Below are 14,489 nucleotides of genomic sequence, written 5' to 3' on the forward strand. Positions count from 1 at the left end.
ACAAATGTAGCACAATGTGATGAATTATGTAGAAGACAAAAATAAAGTATAATGTAAGAACGGTCTTTTCGTATAACCCAACTGACAAAGTGTATTTTTTTCAGCTTTGCGCAGTGGCAATACCATAGCCAGTGAGGTGTATCCGAGGCGTGGTTATTGCTAGTTGAAAACTATTCCCAATACCCCGTGCAGACGCCCTTAACTGGGCGGCTAGCACAATTTTTAATTGCCTCTACGGGGGCTACTCTAAACAAAATATAAGAACTAAAGATGTCTAGTTTAAAAAGAAGTAACAACTCTCATTACAATTTGCTGTTGTTATTGATTTTTTACTCACTTGTTTGCTTGTTTTCTCTGTTGATTATGTCATGTAAATGCTTGCGCGCATATTTGTATTTGTATTCATGTGTTAGTGAAAAAAAATATGGAACGCTTCACGAATTTGCGTGTCATCCTTGCGCAGGGGCCATGCTAATCTTCTCTGTATCGTTCCAATTTTAGTATATGTACTGCGTGAACAGTACACTAGTAGGAGCCACTTTTCGGTTTATATAGCTAAGATGTAGTACGTGTATATGCAGATGGTTATTAGAACATTCATAAATACAAGTAGTAAATTACGCATTCTTCTCTGGAACATATGTCTGTGTTTATCAAAGAGGCCACACATAACTTCCAATACTGAAGTCAACCATAACCGATATCGTACCGTCTCATTGACTCTCAGCATGCATAAATAGAACGTACTGTCTTTAAGGATGGGTAACTGCCGTTTGCGCCACGATGACGTCACAACATAACGAGCGTCTTGGAAACGACAGTATGAAGGAACGAATCGCATTATGATAATTACTAAAATTGTCTGTACTTTCCCACTGGTACGCTGCGGATCGTGTTCCGGCGAGGAGCACAAAACGAAGCACGTCTCAGATTATATTTAAAATGAGCGTTTTGTGTGTTACAAATGTAGCACAATGTGATGAATTATGTAGAAGACAAAAATAAAGTATAATGTAAGAACGGTCTTTTCGTATAACCCAACTGACAAAGTGTATTTTTTTCAGCTTTGCGCAGTGGCAATACCATAGCCAGTGAGGTGTATCCGAGGCGTGGTTATTGCTAGTTGAAAACTATTCCCAATACCCCGTGCAGACGCCCTTAACTGGGCGGCTAGCACAATTTTTAATTGCCTCTACGGGGGCTACTCTAAACAAAATATAAGAACTAAAGATGTCTAGTTTAAAAAGAAGTAACAACTCTCATTACAATTTGCTGTTGTTATTGATTTTTTACTCACTTGTTTGCTTGTTTTCTCTGTTGATTATGTCATGTAAATGCTTGCGCGCATATTTGTATTTGTATTCATGTGTTAGTGAAAAAAAATATGGAACGCTTCACGAATTTGCGTGTCATCCTTGCGCAGGGGCCATGCTAATCTTCTCTGTATCGTTCCAATTTTAGTATATGTACTGCGTGAACAGTACACTAGTAGGAGCCACTTTTCGGTTTATATAGCTAAGATGTAGTACGTGTATATGCAGATGGTTATTAGAACATTCATAAATACAAGTAGTAAATTACGCATTCTTCTCTGGAACATATGTCTGTGTTTATCAAAGAGGCCACACATAACTTCCAATACTGAAGTCAACCATAACCGATATCGTACCGTCTCATTGACTCTCAGCATGCATAAATAGAACGTACTGTCTTTAAGGATGGGTAACTGCCGTTTGCGCCACGATGACGTCACAACATAACGAGCGTCTTGGAAACGACAGTATGAAGGAACGAATCGCATTATGATAATTACTAAAATTGTCTGTACTTTCCCACTGGTACGCTGCGGATCGTGTTCCGGCGAGGAGCACAAAACGAAGCACGTCTCAGATTATATTTAAAATGAGCGTTTTGTGTGTTACAAATGTAGCACAATGTGATGAATTATGTAGAAGACAAAAATAAAGTATAATGTAAGAACGGTCTTTTCGTATAACCCAACTGACAAAGTGTATTTTTTTCAGCTTTGCGCAGTGGCAATACCATAGCCAGTGAGGTGTATCCGAGGCGTGGTTATTGCTAGTTGAAAACTATTCCCAATACCCCGTGCAGACGCCCTTAACTGGGCGGCTAGCACAATTTTTAATTGCCTCTACGGGGGCTACTCTAAACAAAATATAAGAACTAAAGATGTCTAGTTTAAAAAGAAGTAACAACTCTCATTACAATTTGCTGTTGTTATTGATTTTTTACTCACTTGTTTGCTTGTTTTCTCTGTTGATTATGTCATGTAAATGCTTGCGCGCATATTTGTATTTGTATTCATGTGTTAGTGAAAAAAAATATGGAACGCTTCACGAATTTGCGTGTCATCCTTGCGCAGGGGCCATGCTAATCTTCTCTGTATCGTTCCAATTTTAGTATATGTACTGCGTGAACAGTACACTAGTAGGAGCCACTTTTCGGTTTATATAGCTAAGATGTAGTACGTGTATATGCAGATGGTTATTAGAACATTCATAAATACAAGTAGTAAATTACGCATTCTTCTCTGGAACATATGTCTGTGTTTATCAAAGAGGCCACACATAACTTCCAATACTGAAGTCAACCATAACCGATATCGTACCGTCTCATTGACTCTCAGCATGCATAAATAGAACGTACTGTCTTTAAGGATGGGTAACTGCCGTTTGCGCCACGATGACGTCACAACATAACGAGCGTCTTGGAAACGACAGTATGAAGGAACGAATCGCATTATGATAATTACTAAAATTGTCTGTACTTTCCCACTGGTACGCTGCGGATCGTGTTCCGGCGAGGAGCACAAAACGAAGCACGTCTCAGATTATATTTAAAATGAGCGTTTTGTGTGTTACAAATGTAGCACAATGTGATGAATTATGTAGAAGACAAAAATAAAGTATAATGTAAGAACGGTCTTTTCGTATAACCCAACTGACAAAGTGTATTTTTTTCAGCTTTGCGCAGTGGCAATACCATAGCCAGTGAGGTGTATCCGAGGCGTGGTTATTGCTAGTTGAAAACTATTCCCAATACCCCGTGCAGACGCCCTTAACTGGGCGGCTAGCACAATTTTTAATTGCCTCTACGGGGGCTACTCTAAACAAAATATAAGAACTAAAGATGTCTAGTTTAAAAAGAAGTAACAACTCTCATTACAATTTGCTGTTGTTATTGATTTTTTACTCACTTGTTTGCTTGTTTTCTCTGTTGATTATGTCATGTAAATGCTTGCGCGCATATTTGTATTTGTATTCATGTGTTAGTGAAAAAAAATATGGAACGCTTCACGAATTTGCGTGTCATCCTTGCGCAGGGGCCATGCTAATCTTCTCTGTATCGTTCCAATTTTAGTATATGTACTGCGTGAACAGTACACTAGTAGGAGCCACTTTTCGGTTTATATAGCTAAGATGTAGTACGTGTATATGCAGATGGTTATTAGAACATTCATAAATACAAGTAGTAAATTACGCATTCTTCTCTGGAACATATGTCTGTGTTTATCAAAGAGGCCACACATAACTTCCAATACTGAAGTCAACCATAACCGATATCGTACCGTCTCATTGACTCTCAGCATGCATAAATAGAACGTACTGTCTTTAAGGATGGGTAACTGCCGTTTGCGCCACGATGACGTCACAACATAACGAGCGTCTTGGAAACGACAGTATGAAGGAACGAATCGCATTATGATAATTACTAAAATTGTCTGTACTTTCCCACTGGTACGCTGCGGATCGTGTTCCGGCGAGGAGCACAAAACGAAGCACGTCTCAGATTATATTTAAAATGAGCGTTTTGTGTGTTACAAATGTAGCACAATGTGATGAATTATGTAGAAGACAAAAATAAAGTATAATGTAAGAACGGTCTTTTCGTATAACCCAACTGACAAAGTGTATTTTTTTCAGCTTTGCGCAGTGGCAATACCATAGCCAGTGAGGTGTATCCGAGGCGTGGTTATTGCTAGTTGAAAACTATTCCCAATACCCCGTGCAGACGCCCTTAACTGGGCGGCTAGCACAATTTTTAATTGCCTCTACGGGGGCTACTCTAAACAAAATATAAGAACTAAAGATGTCTAGTTTAAAAAGAAGTAACAACTCTCATTACAATTTGCTGTTGTTATTGATTTTTTACTCACTTGTTTGCTTGTTTTCTCTGTTGATTATGTCATGTAAATGCTTGCGCGCATATTTGTATTTGTATTCATGTGTTAGTGAAAAAAAATATGGAACGCTTCACGAATTTGCGTGTCATCCTTGCGCAGGGGCCATGCTAATCTTCTCTGTATCGTTCCAATTTTAGTATATGTACTGCGTGAACAGTACACTAGTAGGAGCCACTTTTCGGTTTATATAGCTAAGATGTAGTACGTGTATATGCAGATGGTTATTAGAACATTCATAAATACAAGTAGTAAATTACGCATTCTTCTCTGGAACATATGTCTGTGTTTATCAAAGAGGCCACACATAACTTCCAATACTGAAGTCAACCATAACCGATATCGTACCGTCTCATTGACTCTCAGCATGCATAAATAGAACGTACTGTCTTTAAGGATGGGTAACTGCCGTTTGCGCCACGATGACGTCACAACATAACGAGCGTCTTGGAAACGACAGTATGAAGGAACGAATCGCATTATGATAATTACTAAAATTGTCTGTACTTTCCCACTGGTACGCTGCGGATCGTGTTCCGGCGAGGAGCACAAAACGAAGCACGTCTCAGATTATATTTAAAATGAGCGTTTTGTGTGTTACAAATGTAGCACAATGTGATGAATTATGTAGAAGACAAAAATAAAGTATAATGTAAGAACGGTCTTTTCGTATAACCCAACTGACAAAGTGTATTTTTTTCAGCTTTGCGCAGTGGCAATACCATAGCCAGTGAGGTGTATCCGAGGCGTGGTTATTGCTAGTTGAAAACTATTCCCAATACCCCGTGCAGACGCCCTTAACTGGGCGGCTAGCACAATTTTTAATTGCCTCTACGGGGGCTACTCTAAACAAAATATAAGAACTAAAGATGTCTAGTTTAAAAAGAAGTAACAACTCTCATTACAATTTGCTGTTGTTATTGATTTTTTACTCACTTGTTTGCTTGTTTTCTCTGTTGATTATGTCATGTAAATGCTTGCGCGCATATTTGTATTTGTATTCATGTGTTAGTGAAAAAAAATATGGAACGCTTCACGAATTTGCGTGTCATCCTTGCGCAGGGGCCATGCTAATCTTCTCTGTATCGTTCCAATTTTAGTATATGTACTGCGTGAACAGTACACTAGTAGGAGCCACTTTTCGGTTTATATAGCTAAGATGTAGTACGTGTATATGCAGATGGTTATTAGAACATTCATAAATACAAGTAGTAAATTACGCATTCTTCTCTGGAACATATGTCTGTGTTTATCAAAGAGGCCACACATAACTTCCAATACTGAAGTCAACCATAACCGATATCGTACCGTCTCATTGACTCTCAGCATGCATAAATAGAACGTACTGTCTTTAAGGATGGGTAACTGCCGTTTGCGCCACGATGACGTCACAACATAACGAGCGTCTTGGAAACGACAGTATGAAGGAACGAATCGCATTATGATAATTACTAAAATTGTCTGTACTTTCCCACTGGTACGCTGCGGATCGTGTTCCGGCGAGGAGCACAAAACGAAGCACGTCTCAGATTATATTTAAAATGAGCGTTTTGTGTGTTACAAATGTAGCACAATGTGATGAATTATGTAGAAGACAAAAATAAAGTATAATGTAAGAACGGTCTTTTCGTATAACCCAACTGACAAAGTGTATTTTTTTCAGCTTTGCGCAGTGGCAATACCTTCGCTTTAATTGCTATTTATTGTTTAACAAATAATTTATTGTGTTTTTGGGTCTTTTTAGACCCAAAAAATTTATTTTGACTCATCATGTCAAATCGCTTCATTGACATTGATGAGTTGGGCCGTACGGCGTCACTATGTATGCCTTCCATGAGAAGAACCTTTGTTTCAAGAGATGATGTAATGTCAATACTGTCGGATCACGTGGCAATGGAGGATGTAGAATGTGTTTTTCAGGGGCGCTTTTCAAGTTGGGCTGTGATTTTTGCTACTGAAGAGGTACGTCGAGATTTTGTAAATCAAGTACCAGAACTACATATTCGTGGATGTAACTTTTTTGTGTGTATGGGTGACTTTTTTGTGTTCCGGGCTAGGTTGCACTGGCTGCCTGGTTGGATCAACCGTGACTTTGTGCATGAGTTTTTTCATGAAACGTTGGAGGGAGAAGTGATTTCTTATGACTGGGAAACATCTAGTGTTAAAGGCCAGGAACACATTAGAACAGGAGTGCGTAGTGTGGTGGTCCGCATTCCTCTGGACAAGCGGGCGGATATTCCAGACACAGTGGAATTTGAAGGTTACACTTTTTTAGTTTCTGTGGAAGGGCGTGGCCCTTTATGTTTTAAGTGTAACCGGAGAGGTCACACTCGGCAGAACTGTAGAGGAAAGCCTGCTGATAACACATATGCGGCCAGAGTGCGAGGGGATATTTCAGAGAGAGAAGAGGCAATGGAAGAGACTGGGGCAGAGACAGAGGTGAGCGGGCAGAATGAGACAGGAGAGACGGAGCGACAGAAAAAGACGGAGCGACAGAAAGAGGCAGAGCGACAGAAAGAGGCAGAACGACAGAAAGAGACGGAGAGACAGAAGGAGGCAGAGCGACAGAAAGTGGCGGAGAGACAGAAGGAGACGGAACAAGGGATGACAGAAGAAGTGGTGCGGGAAGACACAGAAAAGAAAGACAGTGGGAGTGATATTAGGAATGGGGGTGGGGTGGATGATAGCAATAAAGGGAAGGTTGGTGACGAAGGGAGTAGTGAGGTTATTAGTGAAAGGGAGAGGGGGAATATTGGGGATGGGATGGAAGTTACTGGGGGTGAGAGTCATACTGGAACGTCGGGCGTCGGGCCGGTGGTGTGACGTTTCAGAGGCAGCGGGGGGGTTGGTGGGGGGGGATTTAGTACCGTCACTGCAGCCTGGACAGACAGTGTTGTTGTCTAACAGGTTTGCAGTGTTTGGGATGGAGGGGGAAGGGGACAGTGAGTTGGATAGCCTACTCAGCCCCCTTTCCGACTCTCAGGGTTCAAGGGAGGACGATGGGAGGGCTCTTCATTCGAAGCTCCCTTCTATGGTGGCTCCCCGGAAGGCTCCTTACTCTGTAAAGGGTGGGAGTGCGGTGAAAAAAAGTAGGATTAAGTAGTTTGTTTTTGTTTTTGTTTTTCTCATGGCCATTTTAATTATTTGCACCACCCCCTGGTTTTTGTCCCTTGTGGTATGTGTGCTATTGATTGTGAGTGGCTTTGAATGTTTGTGTTTTTTAGTGTTCTCGTTGAATGAGCTTGGGTCAGTAGTATTGCATTCCATTGTACTAGGTTATTATCTGTCTGAGTGTGCTCGTGCATTCCGTTGGTATGTCACTGTGACATTGTGTAGTTTGCATTGTGTTCTTAGCTTGAGTGCTTTTAGTTTTTTTCTTTTTAGGTTGAAGAAAGGGTTCTACTGGCTTTCAATATGATGGCGTCTTTTAAATTATTATCGATTAATTGTAGTGGGTTACTTGGGGGTCGTAAAACGCGTTTCTTGCAACAAGTAATTTTAGATAAGAAACCTGATATAGTGTTTATGCAGGAAACGCATATTTATAATTTAACAGTAGCCAAATCGGTGGGTGGTATTTTGGGGGGGAAATGTTTTTGGAGTTTTGGATCAAACCGTAGTAGGGGGGTGGGTGTTTATTTTTCGAATAGGTTAGGGGTGGGTGTTCAGAAAGTTTATCATGATTTAGAGGGGCGCTTAATTGTTATCGATGTTATGTTTTGTAATACTTTGTTTAGACTAATTAATGTTTATGCTCCCAATAACGATTTAGATCGAGTTCAATTTTTTGATAACTTGTATTCTAATTTTTGCACTAATCGTGTGATTATTTTTGGTGGGGATTTTAACTGTGTTAGTAATGTTAGGTTAGATAAATTAGGGGGGAATCCTACTAGAGGAATGGTGGGTTCAGATAATTTAAAGGTGCTTCGTCATGACTTTGGTCTTATTGATAGTTTTAGATCCTTATTTCCTCATAAAGTTTCAGTTACTTGGCGAAATTCTTTTATGGCTTGTAGGTTAGATAGGTTTTATATTTCTAGTTCATTTCTAAATAATATTAAGTCTTTTAATATTTTACCCTGTTCTTTTTCCGATCATGATTTTATTGAACTTTCTTTAGATAACGTTTGTGGGTTAGAATTTGGACCGGGGTATTGGAAATTTAATAATTCTTTGTTAGGGGATGAATTAAAGGATGAGGTTAAATTATTTTGTTTGCATAGGATTAGTAAGTTAGATTTTACTTTAAAAGGATGGGATCAATTTAAAGAAGAGTTAAAAAAGTTCATTATTTCTTATTCTAAATATAAAAGTAAACTTTATTTTTCTAGCAAAAGGTCTTTAGAGAGAGAATTTACTAAGTTATCTGTAGCAGAATCTTATCAGCCGGGGTGTTTTATTGATCAAATTAAAGAAGTCAAAAATCAGCTATTAATGTTAGAGAAGGAGAGGGATAGGGGGGCGGTGATTCGTTCAAGAGCTAGAGTGTTAGAAGATGCAGAAAAGCCTACTAAATATTTTTTAAAGTTAGAAAATTCTAAAGGTAAGAAGAAAGCTATTAATAGTATTTTAGACAATAATAATGTGAAAGTTACTTCTTCTAAGGAAATTTTGGGGGTTTTTAGAGAATTTTATTCAAAACTTTTTAGTGTACAGGATATAGATGATGCAGCTGTAGATGAATTTTTGGGTGGGGTTCAAACGTTGGATGCTACTTTCAGTGAGTTTTTAGATCGTCCTATTTCTAAGGGAGAAATTCTTTTGGCGTTAAAGAAAATGAAATCTGACACATCTCCTGGTTCAGATGGTTTTTCAAAAGAGTTTTATTTGTATAATTTTGATGTTTTAGGAGATGCGTTGTTACATGTTTATAATTTGGCTTTTAAAGAAGGTATTCTCCCTCCTTCGTTGAGAAATTCATATATCATTTTAATTTGTAAGGATGAGAATAAGTCTGAGTTTGTGAAAAATTATCGACCAATCTCTCTTTTAAATGTGGATTATAAAATTTTGTCAAAAATTTTAACGTTGCGTCTGAGAGAGGTCATGGAAGATCTGATCCATTTAGATCAAACGTGCTCTGTTCCCGGTCGTTCAATTTTAGATAATGCGCATTTGTTAAGGAATATTTCAGATTATGTCGATCAAAAAGATTTAGCGTGCGCATTTTTATGTTTAGATCAAGAGAAAGCATTTGATCGTGTTTCTCATCAGTTTTTGTTTAAAGCCTTAAGCTGTTATGGTTTTGGTCCGAAATTTTGTAAATGGGTATCCATTCTTTATAATGATATTTTTAGTTCGGTCATCGTTAATCAATTTATATCTGCCCCTTTTCCGGTGACTCGTTCGGTGCGTCAGGGTTGTGGGTTGTCTCCCTTGCTTTATGTTTTGGTAATAGAGCCATTATTGATGAAACTGCGTTCGGATTCGGAAATTATCGGTTTAAAACTTCCAGGAACCTCTGAAATTAGTACAGTCTCGGCGTATGCTGATGACTGTACGGTGGTAATTACAGAAGAGTCATCCATTAAGCGGGTTTTTTCTATTTGCGATCGTTTCGGTTTGGCTTCTGGGGCTAAATTAAATTTGGCTAAAACTTTTGGTATTTTTTTGGGTAAATGGAAAAGTCGGTCCGATCATCCTTTTGGCATTTCTTGGATCGACCATAATAAATTGTGGGGGTTTTGACGGGTACTAAATTTGACGAGGATGACGTTTGGGTTCCTGTTCTTTCTAAATTCCGTAAAGTGTTAAGTTTGGCTAAAAGTCGCAGTGTTTCTATTTTTGGAAAAAGTGTATTTTCTAATATAATGGCTTGTAGTAAATTGTGGTACGTGGCTAGTGTTCGCCCTGTTACAGAGCATTATTTAAAACTCTTTGAAAGGGAACTTTTTAAATTTTTGTGGCTGTCTAAAAATGAGCCTATTAAGCGTGTAGTGGTATATCAGAGTAAGGATAACGGTGGGGTTGGTTTAGTTAATGTTAAGGTTAAAGTTAAAGCTTTGTTGTTGTCTCACCTGCGTAGTTTAATAATTGGGTCGGATGCTAAGTGGAGTTTTTTTGCTACATACTGGATAGGATTATCGTTACGGGATTATGATGAGTCGTTTAAGAATAATTTAATTCCACACAGTGAGTTTATTCCTTTATTTTATTTAAACTGTTTAGCTGCATTGCGGGAGTTAGAGGAGTTATGTGACATAGATAATTGGTTTCTTTTAAATACTAGGTCTTTTTATAATATTTTACTTCATAACGTAGCTCAGTGTCATTCTACAGTTATTGCTTTTCCACGTATTGATTTTCCTTTAGTATGGACTAATTTGCATAATAAGTGTATCGATCCGGTCACTAAATCATTGTATTATAGATTAATCTATCACTCTTTACCGTTAGCCTATCAGTTATATGCTAGACGTATTTCTCTTTTTAAGCAGTGTTTCTTATGTAATTTAGCAGTAGAGAGTGCTCAACATTTATTTTATGATTGTACTTTTGTTCGCCCTCTTAGAAATATTATATTTGGTTGGTTGTTAGATTTAACGAAAGGTAAAGTTAATATTGATTACGAGTTAGTTCGATTTGGGTTACTTCCCCTTAGTGGTTCGTCGGTTCGTCGGGATATTGGGTTAATTTTGTTATCTTACTATAAGTATATTATATGGGTTGTAAGGAATGCAGTTATATTTGATCGAAAGGTGGTAACTAGTAACCAGTTAGTACTCAGGTTTTTGGCACATTTAAAAAGTAGGATTAGGGTAGATTTTTTTCGTATGTCAGATTTTGAATTTGTTAAACTATGGTTATGTACTGATTTGTTTTGTCATGTGGATACGGGGAGTAGGTTAATATTTCATATTTGAATTTTATAGTCATCATATTGATATACAGGTCTCCGATTTGGTAATCTTCACTGATATTTGGTAGTAGGTTTTCAATTCAATGGTTTTATTTTTTTTATGGTGGTATGTAATGTCTTGTTGAGAAGGCATTTCTTGTATTTTTCAAATTTGGTATTATTAAGAGGGGGGAGAGTTTTTCTGTGTTAGTGAGTAATTGTGCGCTGTGTGAGTGTGATCATGTTGTATATATTAAGGGAGGTGTGTGCAGTTTTGTGTTTGTTTTCAATTCACTGGTTATAAGTTTTACATGGTAATATGTAATATATTTTGAGTAGTTGTGTGCGGTGTGAGTGTGATCATGTTGTATATAGTTGTGTGTGGTGTGAATGTGATCATGTTGTATATATATTAAGGGAGGTGTGTGCAGTTTTCATTGATAATCATTTTCATTTTCGTTGTATGTATCATCAATCATCAATCGTTCATGTTCATTTTCATTCATATATTGATTCCTGTTATTGATTATGTCTTCATGCAGGAATAAATGGGGAACCCCTTTTTGGGTGATTTCCTCGAAATAAAAAAAAAATCCGAGGCGTGGTTATTGCTAGTTGAAAACTATTCCCAATACCCCGTGCAGACGCCCTTAACTGGGCGGCTAGCACAATTTTTAATTGCCTCTACGGGGGCTACTCTAAACAAAATATAAGAACTAAAGATGTCTAGTTTAAAAAGAAGTAACAACTCTCATTACAATTTGCTGTTGTTATTGATTTTTTACTCACTTGTTTGCTTGTTTTCTCTGTTGATTATGTCATGTAAATGCTTGCGCGCATATTTGTATTTGTATTCATGTGTTAGTGAAAAAAAATATGGAACGCTTCACGAATTTGCGTGTCATCCTTGCGCAGGGGCCATGCTAATCTTCTCTGTATCGTTCCAATTTTAGTATATGTACTGCGTGAACAGTACACTAGTAGGAGCCACTTTTCGGTTTATATAGCTAAGATGTAGTACGTGTATATGCAGATGGTTATTAGAACATTCATAAATACAAGTAGTAAATTACGCATTCTTCTCTGGAACATATGTCTATGTTTATCAAAGAGGCCACACATAACTTCCAATACTGAAGTCAACCATAACCGATATCGTACCGTCTCATTGACTCTCAGCATGCATAAATAGAACGTACTGTCTTTAAGGATGGGTAACTGCCGTTTGCGCCACGATGACGTCACAACATAACGAGCGTCTTGGAAACGACAGTATGAAGGAACGAATCGCATTATGATAATTACTAAAATTGTCTGTACTTTCCCACTGGTACGCTGCGGATCGTGTTCCGGCGAGGAGCACAAAACGAAGCACGTCTCAGATTATATTTAAAATGAGCGTTTTGTGTGTTACAAATGTAGCACAATGTGATGAATTATGTAGAAGACAAAAATAAAGTATAATGTAAGAACGGTCTTTTCGTATAACCCAACTGACAAAGTGTATTTTTTTCAGCTTTGCGCAGTGGCAATACCATAGCCAGTGAGGTGTATCCGAGGCGTGGTTATTGCTAGTTGAAAACTATTCCCAATACCCCGTGCAGACGCCCTTAACTGGGCGGCTAGCACAATTTTTAATTGCCTCTACGGGGGCTACTCTAAACAAAATATAAGAACTAAAGATGTCTAGTTTAAAAAGAAGTAACAACTCTCATTACAATTTGCTGTTGTTATTGATTTTTTACTCACTTGTTTGCTTGTTTTCTCTGTTGATTATGTCATGTAAATGCTTGCGCGCATATTTGTATTTGTATTCATGTGTTAGTGAAAAAAAATATGGAACGCTTCACGAATTTGCGTGTCATCCTTGCGCAGGGGCCATGCTAATCTTCTCTGTATCGTTCCAATTTTAGTATATGTACTGCGTGAACAGTACACTAGTAGGAGCCACTTTTCGGTTTATATAGCTAAGATGTAGTACGTGTATATGCAGATGGTTATTAGAACATTCATAAATACAAGTAGTAAATTACGCATTCTTCTCTGGAACATATGTCTATGTTTATCAAAGAGGCCACACATAACTTCCAATACTGAAGTCAACCATAACCGATATCGTACCGTCTCATTGACTCTCAGCATGCATAAATAGAACGTACTGTCTTTAAGGATGGGTAACTGCCGTTTGCGCCACGATGACGTCACAACATAACGAGCGTCTTGGAAACGACAGTATGAAGGAACGAATCGCATTATGATAATTACTAAAATTGTCTGTACTTTCCCACTGGTACGCTGCGGATCGTGTTCCGGCGAGGAGCACAAAACGAAGCACGTCTCAGATTATATTTAAAATGAGCGTTTTGTGTGTTACAAATGTAGCACAATGTGATGAATTATGTAGAAGACAAAAATAAAGTATAATGTAAGAACGGTCTTTTCGTATAACCCAACTGACAAAGTGTATTTTTTTCAGCTTTGCGCAGTGGCAATACCATAGCCAGTGAGGTGTATCCGAGGCGTGGTTATTGCTAGTTGAAAACTATTCCCAATACCCCGTGCAGACGCCCTTAACTGGGCGGCTAGCACAATTTTTAATTGCCTCTACGGGGGCTACTCTAAACAAAATATAAGAACTAAAGATGTCTAGTTTAAAAAGAAGTAACAACTCTCATTACAATTTGCTGTTGTTATTGATTTTTTACTCACTTGTTTGCTTGTTTTCTCTGTTGATTATGTCATGTAAATGCTTGCGCGCATATTTGTATTTGTATTCATGTGTTAGTGAAAAAAAATATGGAACGCTTCACGAATTTGCGTGTCATCCTTGCGCAGGGGCCATGCTAATCTTCTCTGTATCGTTCCAATTTTAGTATATGTACTGCGTGAACAGTACACTAGTAGGAGCCACTTTTCGGTTTATATAGCTAAGATGTAGTACGTGTATATGCAGATGGTTATTAGAACATTCATAAATACAAGTAGTAAATTACGCATTCTTCTCTGGAACATATGTCTATGTTTATCAAAGAGGCCACACATAACTTCCAATACTGAAGTCAACCATAACCGATATCGTACCGTCTCATTGACTCTCAGCATGCATAAATAGAACGTACTGTCTTTAAGGATGGGTAACTGCCGTTTGCGCCACGATGACGTCACAACATAACGAGCGTCTTGGAAACGACAGTATGAAGGAACGAATCGCATTATGATAATTACTAAAATTGTCTGTACTTTCCCACTGGTACGCTGCGGATCGTGTTCCGGCGAGGAGCACAAAACGAAGCACGTCTCAGATTATATTTAAAATGAGCGTTTTGTGTGTTACAAATGTAGCACAATGTGATGAATTATGTAGAAGACAAAAATAAAGTATAATGTAAGAACGGTCTTTTCGTATAACCCAACTGACAAAGTGTATTTTTTTCAGCTTTGCGCAGT

General features: G+C 38.1%; 17 non-coding genes and 1 pseudogene across 17 annotated transcripts; 9 read left to right on the plus strand and 9 right to left on the minus strand.

Moving 5' to 3' along the window:
- The first annotated feature begins 102 nt into the window (after nucleotides 1–102).
- On the plus strand, nucleotides 103–241 carry LOC121366529. The gene has a single exon (XR_005957164.1). It is a non-coding gene; the product is annotated as a U4 spliceosomal RNA (small nuclear RNA).
- Nucleotides 242–418: 177 nt separating this feature from the next.
- On the minus strand, nucleotides 419–524 carry LOC121366534. The gene has a single exon (XR_005957168.1). It is a non-coding gene; the product is annotated as a U6 spliceosomal RNA (small nuclear RNA).
- Nucleotides 525–1,062: 538 nt separating this feature from the next.
- LOC121366541 lies at nucleotides 1,063–1,201 on the plus strand. Its single transcript, XR_005957174.1, has one exon. It is a non-coding gene; the product is annotated as a U4 spliceosomal RNA (small nuclear RNA).
- Nucleotides 1,202–1,378: 177 nt separating this feature from the next.
- LOC121366535 lies at nucleotides 1,379–1,484 on the minus strand. Its single transcript, XR_005957169.1, has one exon. It is a non-coding gene; the product is annotated as a U6 spliceosomal RNA (small nuclear RNA).
- A 538-nt stretch (nucleotides 1,485–2,022) lies between these two features.
- Nucleotides 2,023–2,161, plus strand: LOC121366545. The gene has a single exon (XR_005957178.1). It is a non-coding gene; the product is annotated as a U4 spliceosomal RNA (small nuclear RNA).
- A 177-nt stretch (nucleotides 2,162–2,338) lies between these two features.
- On the minus strand, nucleotides 2,339–2,444 carry LOC121366537. The gene has a single exon (XR_005957170.1). It is a non-coding gene; the product is annotated as a U6 spliceosomal RNA (small nuclear RNA).
- Nucleotides 2,445–2,982: 538 nt separating this feature from the next.
- LOC121366546 lies at nucleotides 2,983–3,121 on the plus strand. Its single transcript, XR_005957179.1, has one exon. It is a non-coding gene; the product is annotated as a U4 spliceosomal RNA (small nuclear RNA).
- A 177-nt stretch (nucleotides 3,122–3,298) lies between these two features.
- Nucleotides 3,299–3,404, minus strand: LOC121366538. The gene has a single exon (XR_005957171.1). It is a non-coding gene; the product is annotated as a U6 spliceosomal RNA (small nuclear RNA).
- Nucleotides 3,405–3,942: 538 nt separating this feature from the next.
- Nucleotides 3,943–4,081, plus strand: LOC121366547. The gene has a single exon (XR_005957180.1). It is a non-coding gene; the product is annotated as a U4 spliceosomal RNA (small nuclear RNA).
- A 177-nt stretch (nucleotides 4,082–4,258) lies between these two features.
- On the minus strand, nucleotides 4,259–4,364 carry LOC121366539. Its single transcript, XR_005957172.1, has one exon. It is a non-coding gene; the product is annotated as a U6 spliceosomal RNA (small nuclear RNA).
- Nucleotides 4,365–4,902: 538 nt separating this feature from the next.
- LOC121366530 lies at nucleotides 4,903–5,041 on the plus strand. The gene has a single exon (XR_005957165.1). It is a non-coding gene; the product is annotated as a U4 spliceosomal RNA (small nuclear RNA).
- A 177-nt stretch (nucleotides 5,042–5,218) lies between these two features.
- LOC121366540 lies at nucleotides 5,219–5,324 on the minus strand. The gene has a single exon (XR_005957173.1). It is a non-coding gene; the product is annotated as a U6 spliceosomal RNA (small nuclear RNA).
- Nucleotides 5,325–11,572: 6,248 nt separating this feature from the next.
- Nucleotides 11,573–11,735, plus strand: LOC121366533 (annotated as a pseudogene).
- A 177-nt stretch (nucleotides 11,736–11,912) lies between these two features.
- On the minus strand, nucleotides 11,913–12,018 carry LOC121366542. Its single transcript, XR_005957175.1, has one exon. It is a non-coding gene; the product is annotated as a U6 spliceosomal RNA (small nuclear RNA).
- A 538-nt stretch (nucleotides 12,019–12,556) lies between these two features.
- On the plus strand, nucleotides 12,557–12,695 carry LOC121366531. Its single transcript, XR_005957166.1, has one exon. It is a non-coding gene; the product is annotated as a U4 spliceosomal RNA (small nuclear RNA).
- A 177-nt stretch (nucleotides 12,696–12,872) lies between these two features.
- On the minus strand, nucleotides 12,873–12,978 carry LOC121366543. The gene has a single exon (XR_005957176.1). It is a non-coding gene; the product is annotated as a U6 spliceosomal RNA (small nuclear RNA).
- A 538-nt stretch (nucleotides 12,979–13,516) lies between these two features.
- Nucleotides 13,517–13,655, plus strand: LOC121366532. Its single transcript, XR_005957167.1, has one exon. It is a non-coding gene; the product is annotated as a U4 spliceosomal RNA (small nuclear RNA).
- A 177-nt stretch (nucleotides 13,656–13,832) lies between these two features.
- LOC121366544 lies at nucleotides 13,833–13,938 on the minus strand. The gene has a single exon (XR_005957177.1). It is a non-coding gene; the product is annotated as a U6 spliceosomal RNA (small nuclear RNA).
- Between the last annotated feature and the right edge of the window lie 551 nt (nucleotides 13,939–14,489).

Source organism: Gigantopelta aegis, unplaced genomic scaffold (assembly GCF_016097555.1).
Source record: "Gigantopelta aegis isolate Gae_Host unplaced genomic scaffold, Gae_host_genome ctg6108_pilon_pilon, whole genome shotgun sequence".
Taxonomy (NCBI): domain Eukaryota; kingdom Metazoa; phylum Mollusca; class Gastropoda; order Neomphalida; family Peltospiridae; genus Gigantopelta; species Gigantopelta aegis.